The sequence below is a fragment of the Manis pentadactyla genome, chromosome 11, assembly GCF_030020395.1.
Source record: "Manis pentadactyla isolate mManPen7 chromosome 11, mManPen7.hap1, whole genome shotgun sequence".
Taxonomy (NCBI): Eukaryota; Metazoa; Chordata; class Mammalia; order Pholidota; family Manidae; genus Manis; species Manis pentadactyla.
In genome coordinates, this window is record NC_080029.1 from 104778479 (window position 1) to 104792866 (window position 14388).

General features: G+C 36.6%; 1 protein-coding gene across 2 annotated transcripts in view; it reads right to left on the minus strand.

The window, feature by feature from the left end:
* The window catches only part of RFX7 (regulatory factor X7), a 197104-nt gene that overhangs the window by 95694 nt on the left and 87022 nt on the right, over positions 1–14388 (minus strand). The gene's annotated exons all lie outside the window — the stretch shown is intronic.

Genomic DNA, 14388 nt, shown 5'->3' on the forward strand with positions numbered 1-14388 from the left:
AGCCTTTTTGTTTTCTTTGTACAATTTATTTCTAGTTTTAAGCCTTTTTGGTCTGAGAAGTTTTTTGGTAGAATTTCAATCTTTTTTAATTTATCAAGGTTCTTTTTGTGGCCTAGTATGTGGTCTATTCTGGAAAAGGTTCCATGTGCACTTGAGAAGAATGTGTATCCTGGTGCTTTTGGGTGTAGAGTTCTGTAGTTGTCTGTTAAGTCCATCTGTTCTAGTGTGTTGTGCAGTGCCTCTGTGTCCTTACTTATTTTCTGTCTGGTGGATCTGTCCTTTGGAGTGAGTGGTGTGTTGAAGTCTCCCAAAATGAATGCACTGCATTCTATTTCTTCCTTTAATTCTGTTAGTGTTTGTTTCACATATGTAGCTGCTCCTTTATTGGGTCAATATATATTTGTAATGGTTATATCCTCTTGTTGGGCTTACCCCTTAACATTATGTAATGTCCTTTATCTCTTGTTACTTTCTTTGCTTTGAAGACTATTTTGTCTGATACCAGTACTGGTACACCTCCTTTTTTCTCCCTATTGTTTGCATAAAGTATCTTTTTACACCCCTTGACTTTTAGTGTGTGCATGTCTTTGGGTTTGAGGTGATTCTCTTGTAAGCAGCATATAGATGTGTCTTGCTTTTTTATCGATTCTGTTACTCTGTGTGTTTTGATTGTTGCATTCAGTCCATTTACATTTAGGGTGATTATTGAAAGATATGTACTTATTGCCATTGCAGGCTTTAGATTCATGGTTACCAAAAGTTCAAGGGTAGCTTCTTTACTAACTGTCTAACTTAACTCGCTTATTAAGCTATTATAAGCACAGTCTGATGATTCTTTATTCGTCTCCCTTCTTATTCCTCCTCCTCCAATGTTTATATGTTAGGTGTTTTATTCTCTGTTCTTTTGAGTTTCCTTTGACTGCTTTTGTGAGTAGTTGATTTTATTTTTTGCCTTTAGTTTAGTATTTGTTTGGTCTGCTTTCTTTGCTGTGATTTTGTTTTATCTGGTGACATCTATTTAGCCTGAGGAGTGCATCCATCTAGAGCAGTCCCTCGGAAATACCCTGTAGAGGTGGTTTGTGGGAGGCAAATTCCCTCAACTTTTGCTTGTCTGGGAATTGTTTAATCCCTCCTTCATATTTAAATGATAACCGTGCTGAATATAGTATTTTTGGTTCAAGGTCTTTGTGTTTCATTGCATTAAATATATCATGCCATTCTTTTCTGGCCTGTTGGGTTTCTGTTGAGAAGTCTGATGATAGCCTGATGGGTTTTCCTTTGTAGGTGACCTTTTTTCTCTCTCTGGCTGCCTTTAATACTCTGTCCTTGTCTTTGATCTTTGCCATTTTAATTATTACATGTCTTAGTATTGTCCTCCTTGGGTCCCTTGTATTGGGAGTTCTGTGGGCCTCCATGGTCTGAGAGACTATTTCCTCCCCAGTTTGGCTAAGTTTTCATCAATTATTTCTTCAAAGACACTTTCTATCCCTTTTTATCTCTCTTCTTCTTCTTCTGGTACTCATATAATGGGAATATTGTTCCGTTTGGATTGGTCACACAGTTCTCTTATTATTCTTTCATTACTGGAGATTCTTTTATCTCTCTCTGCCTCAGCTCCTGTTTTCCTGTTCTCTGATTTCTATTCCATTAATGGCCTCTTGCACCTCATCCATTCTGCTCTTAAGTCCTTCCAGAGACTGTTTTGTTTTTTGTATTCTCCCTCCCAACTTTATCTTTTAACTCTTGCATATTTCTCTGCAGATCCATTGGCATGGTTATGAGCTTTATTTTGAATTTTTTTCCGGGGATATTGGTTAAATCTATCTCCCCAGGCCCTCAGGGGTTGTCTGGATAATTTTGAACTGGACCGATTTCTTCTGCCTTTTCATGGTGATAGAGGTAACTGTAGGCAGGTACCATGTGTGTCAGCTGGGAGAACAAAGTCCTTTCCTGTTTGCTGGTCACCTTGCCCTTCTCTGCTGCCTGTGTCGGTTACTCACACTCCTGGAGCAGCCTCTGCATTAATCCCCTAAGCTGCTGTGGGCAGGGTCGCCATCAGGAGAGTACAGAGTGCTGTGAGGAGTGGCTGGTACACCGGGTGTGCTCTCCTGTGAGAGCGGTGCCCCTGCTGGGCAGCTGTGCGCTGGTGGCGGCCTATGGGTCTGGCCCAGGCGGCTACGTGCTGGGAGGAGATTCTGGGCAGCTGCTGGTGGTGCGGTCGCTCCTGGGTTGCTCGGCCACTCACTGCCGCCGCCGGTTTGCACAAGCCGCTCCCGGGCCCCTCACTCGTCTCTGCTGCCACTGCCGCCGGGTTTCACGGGCTGCTCCCTTAGCCACCACGGCTGGCTCGCATGGGCCGCTACCTCACCCGCTGCCAGCTTGCGAGCTACTGCGCCGTTGTGTCGGGGTCGGTGCCAGCTGCTTATCACTGTGAGGGGCTTCAGAGGTGCTCTGCCACCTAGGGGGTTAGTTAGGTCACCTGGAGTTTCCTGGGATTCCCAGGTGCTGGGCTGAGTGTGCCGGGATGATTCCGTCCAGCTGTGAGGTCCCTGTCCCTTTAAGACTTTCAAAAAACACTTTTCTTTTGTCCCAGGGGAGGCAGTTGTAGGGATCCGCTCGCAGATTTTGCCCTTCTGTTTCTCTAATATCGAGCAAACTGTGCACTGTGTGTCTGCGCTCCCAATGCGGATTTCTAGAGCTGGTTGTTTAGCAGTCCTGGGCTTTCACTCCCTCTTGGCTCCGACTCCTTTCCTCCCGCCGGGGAGCTGGGGTAGAGGGGGCGCTTGGGTCCCACCAGACCACGGCTTGTATCTTACCCCCTTTGTGTGATGCTGAGTTCTCGCAGATGTAGATGTAGCCTGGCTGTTGTACTGTATCCACTGGTCTCTGTGTTTGGAATAGTTGTATTTGTTGTATTTTCAAAAATATATATGTTTTGGGGAGGAGATTTCTGTTGAACTACTCACACCGCCATCTTGGCTCCTCTCCCCTATATGTACATTTTTTGAAATTCTATTTCTTATAATCAAGAAAGTGTCTTTAAAAATATTTGAAAGTAATTTTCAATAAAAAAGTAAATTTATTGAAAATAAATCTGAAATGAAAAAATTAAAAGCTGGTCTTATTATCTTACTGAACCTGAAGAGTTCTGAATGGTAACATGTGGGAAATTATTTCTCTATTCAAGAAGCTTGCTCTGAAGATTTTGCCAATCATTTCCGAAATACTGTGCCCTACAACATCAGTTTCATGTGACATTTTATGAAGGAAAAGGGATTGAAGCATACTAAATACTTAAGATTGTATTTAGAATTATTACTAAAATTCAGTAAGAGAATAAGGCCCGCTTTTAATTTTTTCATTGCAAATTTATTTTCAAGTTGGAAAATTACTTTCAGAAACTTTCTTGATTATAAGAAACAGAATTTCAAAAAATGCACATATAAACTCATATTTCACATACTTAAAAAAACTGATAGTATATCATAGTTTTAAAAAGCCTGGGCTCTGGAGTCAGACTATGTGGATTAAAAGCCTAATTCTATGAATTAGAAAATTCTATAACGTGGGTAAATTACTTAACCTGTCCTAATCTGTTTCTCTATCTGTATAAGGACGATAATAGATTAACCTCATTGGCAAATTTTAAGAACTGAATGATAAAACATGTAAAGCACTTGTCTGACACACGGTAATTAATACTCAATAAAGACTAACAATAACAACAAAGAAACTCTATTTAAGGTATATTATGCACATATTATATATCCTTTTTGGTAATTATTGTTTATGAATAATCAGCAAATATTTACTAAGTATATTCCACGTACTAGACACTGTGCTAAGTAAGCACTGGGGATACAAAGACCGTTAAGACACAGTCCTTAATTCCAAAAGCTTTTTTTTGGAGAAGCAAACAATTAATCCAGTGATTAGCATACTATACAGTAACTGCTTTAAGAGGAGTATGGAAATTTTTACAGGGTGCATAAAAGCTGGGGTCCTTAAGTGAGAAGACATGGCAGGTAGGTTAGACCTGTACATATACTGCTAATCATCTTCTTCTTTCTCTTCCTCTGGAATAGAGGCTAGGAAACAAAAAAACTCTATGTCCTAGTTTGTCTTGCTAGGAAAACCCAAGTGTCTTCCCTTGGTAGGGTTCCCAAGTGTCATTACTTTGGAAATTGAAGTATGTTTCTGGGAGTAGAAGTAGGTGTCCTGAAAAGAAAGAAAGAGCTTCCCTAGAAGAAAGGCCTTTGGCTGTTCCTCCCTTCCTCCTGCCTTACCATTTAGACAAAAGGCACAGAAGTGCAGCAGGCACCAATGATGTGACAGGAAAAAAGATGACATAGCAAAGAAAGAGCGAGCCTAGGGGTCCAGTGGCATTGCTGAGTTATTGAACCACTCATAAATGTCTAACTTTGGACTTTTTTTGTTAGATGACACAAATTCTTAATGAAGTCACCAAAAGTTGGATTTCTGTTATCTGCAGCCAGAAGCATTCCTCATATATAAAAAAGCTTTTTGGAAAAGTTTTTGAGCTGAGTCCAGAAGGAGTAGGGGATTATCCAAGTAAAGAAATACGGAAAAGGCACAGTTACAGCTGGCAGAGGAAACAGCATCCACAAAGGCCTGGAGGGGAAAGGAGTAGGAGTGTTGATCCCAGCATCTGTTGTACAGTATGTACCCTCTGGCTTCTCAGATGGCTTTAGCCAAGTCATTCCCCACCCTGTCCATCTTCTAGTCCCTCTGTTTTGGGGATTCAATACTCTCCCCTCAGTAGTTCCATATGGGGATCATTCACTCTTAAGTGGTAAATTCTGTGATAATGAACATAAAATGTGATCCTTGACTAATGTTTAGACTTCTAGAAACAAAGATTTATGGCAATTAAGTCAACTAGACCCACATTATCAATTTGCACACATTAACACCTTTGAGTGAAGCTGCCATGTGCGCTATGTGTCAGGCACTATATTTATACTAATTACCTCATTAAATATTAACAGCAACCCAATGGATTAGGTACTATTATTACTTCCTTTTTTACACAACTAAACTGGGTTAAAATTGTCCAAAGAAAGACAGTAATGGCAACAACAACAGTAAGGGGCAAGGATTCAAATTCAGGTCTGTTTCATTCTATAACCTCAGCTCTGAGCCATTCTGCTATACTGCTTATCAGTTTCCCTCAGTTTCTGCCCTGTTAGTCCCATTTCACTTACTTAAATCCTTCCTGCAATGATGCAATAAAGTTACAGTTTTCCCTATTTGTACTCTGTGGATAAAAACATGGTTGGTTCAGAATCATTATCTCAACAGGAGAGTATGGAAGGAAGGGGCTCATGTAAGCTGAGTAGAACAGGAGAAAACAGGAGAATGTCAGAAAAAGAAAAAATGTTCTTTCGTTCTAAAGGAATGAGACATGTTTCTGTTCTTACTGGCAAACTGTGAAGTAATTCCAAATAATAAACTCAAATATTTTAGCAAGTGTAGGTCTCTAAAAGGCCTCAACTGAAGGTGGCAACACTTCCTCATATTTTAACTTGCAAAATGTTCAATAATCAATTCATCAGTTTATACTCATTCATACATTTAACAAATAAATATTGATCATCCTCATATGCCTCTGGGCATATTCCAATGAATATGTTCCTACACTTAAAAGCTAAGAATAAAAGATGCCAGTTATAATTACCATAGAAGTGACTACATAATATCAAAAAATCCAAACACAGAATATTATCGGACACAAGATATATCAAACTCAGACTTGAGAAATCACAACCCCTTTCCAGAGGAGGTGATATCTAAAATCAATCTTAAGCTACAAGTAGGTATAGCCAAAAAAAAAGAAGGGGGTAGTTTTTACCTAGAGTTTCTCAATTTCAACATTATTGACAATTTTGGGCTGATAGGTGTGTTATGATGGACTATGCTTTATAGGAGGTTTAAATAGCACTCTTGTCCTCTACCTACTCGTTGCTGAGCACACACACTGAATGTGAAAATCAAAATTGTCTCCAGATACTGTGAAATGTTCCCTGGAGGACAAAATTGCCTCTGGTTGGGAACCACTGTTCTAGATCTGCACTATCCAGAATGGTTGCCACTAGCTACTTGTGGCTATTTCACTTGAAGTTAATTAAAATTAAATAAAATTAAAAGTTCAGTTCCTCAGTTACATTAGCCACATTTCAAGTGCTTAATATATATATGTGGCTAATGACATATTGAATAATATGTATACAGAACATTTCTACCATTATATAATAATGAACAATGCTCTGCCAGACTATATGTTCTCTTCTCTTGCTTCACAACTGTTCACAACTAGCTTGCTGATAGCCTGTGGTGAGAGTGGAAAAATATTAACTTAATTAAACAAGAAAAGTAAGGCCTGAGTATAAAGGGTCTTCAATACCTTAAGACAGAATAATGGGAAGCCAGTGAAGGATTTCAAGATTGTCTAAAATAAACAGATTCCCATTTAAAGATGATTGCAATGGAGCTGTGGAGAATGGGATGGAAGTGGAGAGTCTAGAAGCAGGAAAACAGTTGCACTATTTCCAATAATCTGGATTAATGCAGTAGCAGTAAGGATGGACAAAAATGGGGCACTTAAGGAGAAAGAACTGAGATGACATGGTGATTAACTAGATGTGAGGCAGGATGCGGAAGAAGATGAAGTCAAGAATGACTATCAGAATTTTAGGTTAGGTGTGTGAGTATATTCACTAAGATAGTATAGTAGAAAGAATAATTGCCATCCAAGATGTTCATGTCTTAATGCTCTAATCCCTGGAACCTGTGAATCTCTTACCTTACATGGCAAAAAGGATTTTGCAGATGTGATTAAATCAAGGACTTTGAGATGAGGAGATTATACTGGATTATCCAGTATGCCAAATGTAATCACAAGTGTCCTGATAAGAGAGAGGATGAGGGAGATCTGACTACAAAAAACGTGTCAGAGTGATTCAGTCTAAGAAAGACTTGAGCAGCCACTGCTGGCTTTGAAGATGCAACCACTAAAAGCCAAAAAAGGCAGGGGAAAAAGATTCTTCCCTAGAGCGCCCTAAGGGAACATAGGACTACTTATAACCTTCATTTTATTCTAGTGAGACTTGTGTCAAACTGCTGACACAGAGCTATAATATAATAAATACGTGTTGTTTAAACCACTAAATTGATGGTAATTTGCTATAGCAGCAATAGGAAACTAATACAGATAGGTTCAGAATTTAGGGTATGATACAATGAGTCTGGTTCTGGAAAAGCTGAGTGTCAAGTACCTCTGGGACATCTTGGTAAAAACTGGTCAATTAATAGTTGGATATATGGGTCTGGAGCTCAAATTGGGGATGTATAATTAGAAGTCATCACTATACTGAGATTAACTGAAATGATCAAAGTAGATGAAATCACCATAGGCAGATACAGAGTGTAGAAGACTTCGAGTAGGAGGGACAGAGATCCTAGAAGGAAACTGGGAAGGCATAGCCTAAGATGTAATGGGAAAACCAGGATAGTATGGTGCTGAAGGAATTAAAATAAGAATGTACTAAACAAGGGGGATAAGGAGATGATGGTCAATAGGGTCAACTGAAAAACAGTTGGCAAGTTAGAGACTGAGACTGTCTATTACATTAGCAATAAATGGCCATGGTGTCTTGATAACATAAGTTTCAGAGGAGTGGTTATTAAGGAGAAGACTTGTTCCTGGGGCTAAAGACTGAAATCAAGGTAAGGTGTGGGACTGAGTTCAACCAACTTTGAACTTTGACTTTCTCCTTTCAAAAGAAAGAAGGAAGGAAAACAGGGTGGTAGCTAGAGAAGGACTGTGGGTTTCAGGATTTTTTTTTTACACATGGGGAAAAATTAAGCATTTAAGTATTAAAGGGAAAAGCCAGTAGAAATGGAGAAAATAAAAGAACAAGAGAAAAGAAATGAAGTAAATTCTGAGATGGGAAGACAGGATCCAGAGCTTAGAGAGAGACCAACTTTCAGTCAGATAGAAAAAGATTTATATTGTTGGAAGAAAAGAGAAGACAAGAACAGATATAGAAGTGGGCAACTATTGAGTTGGGGATAAGGAGTGGTGTTAGTTTTATGAATATCCACACTGTACCATCCTATTTTCTCAGAGAAGAGCAGATCATCTGCTGACAATGAAAGAAGAGGTGGGTTTAGGAGCTTAAAGAAGTCTAAACAGTTTTGGTGGAGAAGAGTGGAAAGAAACTCACTAGGAGATGAAGAGGGTTGAAGGGTCCTATACATTATAATGAATCCTTAAAATAGCTATTAATGGACTTCAACATGTGGCCACATTGGAGACTTGATACTGAAGCAATTCTACCAGCTTCTCCAACTAAAAACCTAAACAAAATAGATGCAACATCTGTTTTTAGAAACTGGAAAACACAGAGCACAGAACTGCTAAAGCTTAAAGAAACAAGTAAGATGATTCCATCTGAAGACAACTTTTGAACTGAGGCACAGGGAGGGGGAACTGAAACAGAAAACAGTAGTATTGATGAGCTAAACAGGTCGTGATCAGTGTTTTAGAAGGCACAGTTCAAATGGAAGGAAGATGAAGAAATATCTTCAAAACTGATACAAATCCCTTGTAGACTTATAATATATTGCTGAATATTAAACTGTGTAAGGGTAGAGAAAAAAATCCCCATTAGGCTGAGCAATGAACTGCTAGGGAAGTATAACTGGCTGTGACATGTTCAGGTTCTAATCAGACAATTGAGAGATCTCAATGAACACCCAAGGAATGCAGTACAGACATGAGAGGGGTAATATTTCAGTATAAAAGCTAACTCTACAGTAAATGCCATTTTCGACTTGCCCCAACAAAGCTTAAACAGTTTCAAAAGGATCAAATGAATATACAAGTAATCCACTGCTGTACAAATAAAAGTTCAATACCCTTTAAAGGAAGAGAACAAAATGCAGACAAAGTAAATAGTAAATTAAAAACTACTAAATATACAAAGAAGCAGAAAAATTGTATGACCCATAATTGCAACAAAAAGATAAGTAAATAAAAACAAATATAATTAGCAAGCAAGGACTTTAATACAGGTATTATAAACATGCTCAAGGACTTAATGAGGAAATAAATGGATATAAAAAAAGAACCAAGTGGAATTTCTAGAATTGAAAAATACAAGAGATATAAAATGAATATTTACTGGATGAGCAGTGAATTATAGCAGATGAGACAGCTTTGTGGAAAAGATCAGGGAATTGTGATAATAAAAGGAATATAAACTATCCAAAATGAAGCAAAAGAGAAAAAAATAACCAATCATAGCCTTAGTGACCTGTAGGAAAACATGGCATATAACACAGACATAGTTTGAGTCCCAGGATGGAGGGGCAAAAAAGAGTATTTGAATGGCTGGAAATTTCTGAAAATTAATGAAAAAATATAGACCCTCAGGTTTGAGGAAGTTTGATGAACCACAAGCAGGACAAAAACAGTACCATACTAAGGCTATTTTAATAATATTGCTGACAACTACTAATAACCTTAAAAGTACCCAGGAAAAAACAAAATGCATTACATACAGCAAAACAAGATCAAGAATGTCTATAAACTTTTCAACAGATACCATGCAAACTAGAAGAAAATGGATCAACATTGCTAAAATGCTGAAAAACAGTCTATTCTATACTCAGTGAAATACGTAAATGAAGGGAGATTAAAGCTCTTTTTCAGAAACACTGAAACTGGGAGAATTAATCAATAGTAGATGTATATTACAAGAAGATAAATAGCAAAATGATATATATACACTCAACCATACAGGTAAACACAAGACAAAATGTCACACTGGATAAAAAAGACAGAAGTATGTGATGACAACAACAAAACAACAAAAACCAGTTTAACTATGAAGACTCAGACTGATTAAAATGATGAAAAAATGATGTATTATGCAAACAAACACTAAATAATTATAAGAAAGATTGAGGGGTTATGGTAATTTCAGACAGAGCAGAGTTTATAGCAAGGAGTATTACGTGAGATAAAAATGGAAACATCAGGATAATAAAATAATCAATTCATGAAGAAGACATAACAATCTTAAATATGTATGTTCCTAATAACAGATTCAATACCTGAAGCAAAATCTGACAGAATCTTTACATCCACAGCAAAACCTGTACATGAATGTTCGTAACAGCTTTATTCGTAATGGCCAAAAGCTGGAAACAACCCAAATGTCTAAACAGTTTATTAAACAAATGTTTAAAGAGTGGTAAAAAAAATTGTTACATCTATACCATGGAATACTCATCAGCAATAAAAAGGAACATGAATATTGATGCACATGACAACTTGGATGAATCCCCATAGAATTCTGTTGAGTGAAAAAAGCTCAGTCTCAAAAGGTTATTACGTAATGTGTGATTCCATTTATATAATATTCTTGAAATGACAATTACAGAGACGAAAACAGGTAAGTGGTTATGAAGGATCAGGGACATGGGAGGAAGGGGGTGACTGGTAAGTTGCTATGAAGTGGTAGCACAAGGAATCTGTGTGATGGAACTGTTCTTGACTGTTCTTGAATTTAATAACTTCATAATACTGAAATAAACTGATTTTGTATCTAAAATCTCTTCCATAGATAGTTTCAGTAGTGAAATCTATCAAACATTTAAAATAGAAATAATATTAATTTTAAATAAATCCTTTCAGGAAATAGAGAAGGAAAGAACACTTCCAAACTCATTATAGGAAGTCAACATTACAGATATCAAAAACAGAAAAAGGTATCACAAGAAAATAGCATATCAAAACCCCAATTAACACAAATGTTAGTCTTTAACAAAATAGAAAATCCAATGCAGCAATATATAAAAGTACAATGCAACATATGGAAGTATAATGCATCATATGTAGTTTATCAAAGGAATGCAAAGATGGTTTACTTTGGAAAATCAATCAGTGTAATTCACCATATTAATAAAGGACAAGTACCATGTAATCAATAAGTGCAGAAATACAAACATGTACTTATGATAAAAACCTCTTACAAAATAGGATAGAAGGGACATGCTCTGCTTGAAAAGAGCATCAGTGAAAAACCTAATGCTAACATCATGTAATAAGGTGAATGCATGAATGGCTTTCTACTAAGATTGGCAACAAGGAGAAAGGGACTCCAAGCTCACCATTCTATTCAATATTGTCCTGGAGGTCCTAGCTATATAATAAGGTGAGAAAAAGAGACATTTAGGTTGAAACAGAAGTAAACATGTATTTATTCATGGACAATTCAAGTAGATAGAAAATCCAAAGACTTCATATAAAAGCTACTAGGTCTAATAAAAACTTAGTAAGTTTGCATAATATAAGATCAATATAAGTAGTAATAATAAACACTGGTAACAAATGTCATTCATGATAGCATCCAAATCTTAAATATTTAGGAATATAAGCAAAATATATACAAACCCTATACACAGAAAATTACAAAACACTGCTAAGAGAAATTAAAGAAGAACCAACTAATATGGAGCTATACCATACTCATGGATTAAGAGACTTGTCATTAAAATATCAACTATCCCCAAATTGATCTTAATTCCATTGTATAGAAATGCCAAAATCAATTTAGACTATTACATTTCCTGATGTCAAGACTCTCTATAAAGCTACCATAAACAAGACAGTGTGGTGATGTCACAGAGCTAGCAACTGATGAAAAAAGTCTAGAAAAAGACCCACACATAATGCTTTTTGATACAGGAGGTGATTACAGAAAGGCTGACTTTTCAAAAAATGGTGCTGGAACAACTGGACATCATTCCATATGGTAATAAATAAACACTGCAGTTTAGCTTAAACCAAATACATTTCAATAAAAAATGGCTCACAGCCCTGATAAAAGAGCTAAAACTCTACAACTTGTAGAAGAAAACATATGATAAAGGTTGATATCTAGAAAGGTGAAGTGAATAGGCCAGCAAATCCTCAAAATAACTATAAAATGATGGAATATGGTAAAAAAGAAAATTTTTAGGGCTTTGGAAACTGACGATAAAGGCAAACAACTTATTAAAAAGTGTTTGGTCATTCAAAATTGTTTAACTTTAAGTGATAAACATGAGAGTCTGTGCCATTCTTGCCTGGGGCTGCTCTCATTATCTATCCCATATAGTTTGGACAGTAGTGCTGTCAGGAGGAGGCTGCCTGTATTTAAATCTTCAAGGAATGTAAGATGACAGTGAATCAAATAATAGGGAATCTTAATAAAGACAGAGAACTAGAACACAGAGAAAGACAATCAGAAAAATGAACAAAGTCTCAGAGACAAGAGGGATAACATTAATCAACACATGAATAATGGGAGCTTTAGGAGTGGGAAATCTAAAGGACAGAAAAAGTATTTGAAGCAATGGCTGAAAACTTCCCAAATCAGACTAACCTACAGATGTGAACTCAGCAAACCTCAAGTAGGATAAACATAAAATGATCCATACCCACATTATAACAGTCAAACTATTGAAAATAAAAGTGGGTAAGTAAACAAGCAAGTGAACCCATTATGAATGAATTATGGTTACCATCAAGAGAAAAACAACTCATGATGCATAAGAAAACAACGACTGACTACTAGTCAGAAAAAATGAATGCCAAAGGCAGCGGAATGACATACTTAAAGCAATGAAAGGGTGAAAAATTCTGTTAACGAAGAATTCTATATCCAGCAAAACTATCCTTCAAAACTGAAGGCAAAATAAAGACATTCACAGATAAATACAGACCAAGAGAATTTATTATAAAGAAACTTATCTTACAAGAGATACTAAAGGAAATCCATTAGAACTAATGGAATTATCCTTGGTACAATTCCAAAAGGAATTATTTTTCCCTCTGTATTCAATATATCAGCAAGTAAGGCTACCAGCTTTATATTCAAAATAAGCCTTGACTCCATCTTTGTTTTTCCATCGTCCACTGCCATCATGTGACCTAGAGCCTTTAAGTATTATTTGGACTTCTGCAATACCCTGGTTTTTCTACCTCTTCTCTTGTCCCCAACAAGCCCATTTTCCAACAGTGAGAGTATTTTTTTAAAAAACTAGATCATACTACTCTCCTACTTAAAATACTTTTAATTTGACTTTCCATGAATGAAATCTACCCTATTTGTCATGGCTAAATATACCCTACATAAACTGCTCCCTACGGGAATTTTTCTATCATCTTCTCCTCCCTCCATAAGTTCCAACAGATGGGATTCTTTGTATTCTTTAAATATCCCAAACTCACTCCTGCTTCAGAATTTTTGTACTTAGTATGTGTCACAAGTAGTTCATTACATAAAGCTACCTTCTTCTTACTCAGGTCAAATGTCATTTCCTCAAAGAGGCTCTTCCTGATCACCCAATCTAAGGTTAGCCTACCCACCATTACTTGCCTCCTTTTGTCTTTTAAAAATTTTGTAATAGTATTTTATGATTATTTGAAGTTATAACACTTAATTCACTTAACATCTACCTCAGCCAATAAATTATACCATTCATAAAGACAGATCTTTTCAGCAAATATACATAACTTTAAGTCTTACACTAAAATACAAACATGTCTGAACTCTTGAAAGATTAAAAAATTCTGTTCTTATTTACTATTTTATAAATGTCTGTTTTATACATTTTACCAGTCTTATGCCTCAATTTTCTCAATGAAGAGGAAAAAACTGAATAATCCTTTAACATTATCTCAGGTACTAATAGGAAAGCAGATGCTCTCAGATAACCATATCTGTCTTATTTACCACTGTGTCTGGGTCTAGCACATTGTAATTATGTAATAATTACTGAGTGATAGATGTACAGTGTGACTCGAGTGCTGAGAGAGAGAGGTTTCTATGTCTTAACAGCACTCTTCAATATTTTGACAACAGACTTAATTTCATGAGGGCAAGGGAGAATGTCCTTTTTTTTGGTATCACTTATATCTACCATTGGCAGACAGGTGTTTGATAATTACATTTTTGAAAGAAATAAAAAAGCATCGGTTTCTTCATTTGTAAAAGGTAATAAGATTAATAAGAGGTAACAAGACTGTCTACTTCAGAGTATTATTGTAAGGCAAAAAAAAAAAGTGAAAGGAAAAGGGGAGAACATTCCCCACAAAGTCCTCTTTCTTAACTATATTATTAGAAAAGCAGAGGAGAACTGATCAAATTGCTTCTTATATGAACTACTCCGATTTACTCACCTACCCAAAAGCTAATAAGCTAATAACATTAATAACACTATCATAAGCTAGTAAGATATCAAATACTATTTCAGCACTAGACACTATAGACACTCCCTCCCCCCATTAAAAAAGTTAGGTTATAAGGAAGACCC